This window comes from Octopus bimaculoides, chromosome 4 (assembly GCF_001194135.2).
Source record: "Octopus bimaculoides isolate UCB-OBI-ISO-001 chromosome 4, ASM119413v2, whole genome shotgun sequence".
Lineage (NCBI taxonomy): Eukaryota > Metazoa > Mollusca > Cephalopoda > Octopoda > Octopodidae > Octopus > Octopus bimaculoides.
The window spans coordinates 117,223-118,508 of NC_068984.1; positions in this window are offsets into that span (position 1 = coordinate 117,223).

Consider the following 1,286-nt stretch of genomic DNA (forward strand, 5'->3'; position numbering starts at 1 on the left):
ATATATAGATACATGTATATATCTATATATATATAGATACATGTATATATGTATATATATATGGATAGATAGATATATGTCGGGGTCTAAACATTTACACAGTGGCCATGAAGTCGGGGTCCAAATATTTACACGCTGTCCAAAAGGTCAGGGTCGAAACATTTACACAGTGGGCAATAAAGTTGGGGTCCAATCATTTACACAGTGGCCATAAAGTCGGGGTCCAATCATTTACACACTGGCCATAAATTCGGGGTTCAAACATTTGCACAGGGGCCATAATTTCGGGGTTCAAACATTTACACAGTGGCCATAAAGACGGGGTCGAAACATTTACACAGTAGCCATAAAGTCGGGGGTTCAAACATTTGCACAGGGGACATAAATTCGAGGTCTAAACATTTAGAGAGTGGCCATAAAGTTGGGGTCCAAACATTTAAACAGTGGCCGGATAGTCGTGGTCCAAACATTTGTACACTGGCCATAAAGTCGGGGTCTAAAAGTTTACACAGTGGCCATAAAGGCGGGGTTCAAGCATTTGTACAGGGGCCATAAAGTAGGGCTCCAAATATTTACACACTGGCCATAAAGTCGGGGTCCCAAGATTTACACAGTAGCCTTAAAGTCGGGGTCCAAACATTTACACAGTGGCTACAAAGTCAGGGTCCAAACATTTACACAGTGGCTACAAAGTCAGGGTCCAAACATTTACACAGTGGCCATAAATTCGGGATCCAAACATTTACACAGTGGCCATAAAGTCGGGGTCTAAACATTTACACAGGCCAAAATGTCAGTGTCCAAATATTTGCACAGTAGCAATAAAGGCGGGGTCCAAACATTTACACAGTGGCTATAAAGTCGGGGTCCAAATATTTGCGCAGTGGCCATAAAGTCGGGATCCAAATATTCGCACAGTGGCCATAAATTCAGTGTCCCAAAATTTACACAATGGCCATAAAGTCGGGGATCAAAATATTTACACACTGGCTAGCATGGGTTGGACGATTTGCCTGAGGACTGGTGAAACCGGATGGCTACACCAGGCTCCAATCTGATTTGGCAGAGTTTCTACAGCTGGATGCCCTTCCTAACGCCAACCACTCAGAGAGTGTAGTGGGTGCTTTTACGTGTCACCCGCACGAAGGCCAGTCAGGCGGTACTGGCAACGGCCATGCTCAAAATGGTGTATTTTATGTGCCACCCGCACAAGAGCCAGTCCAGGGGCACTGCCAACGATCTCGCTCGAAAATCCTTAGACATGCCACGGGCACAAGTACCAGAAA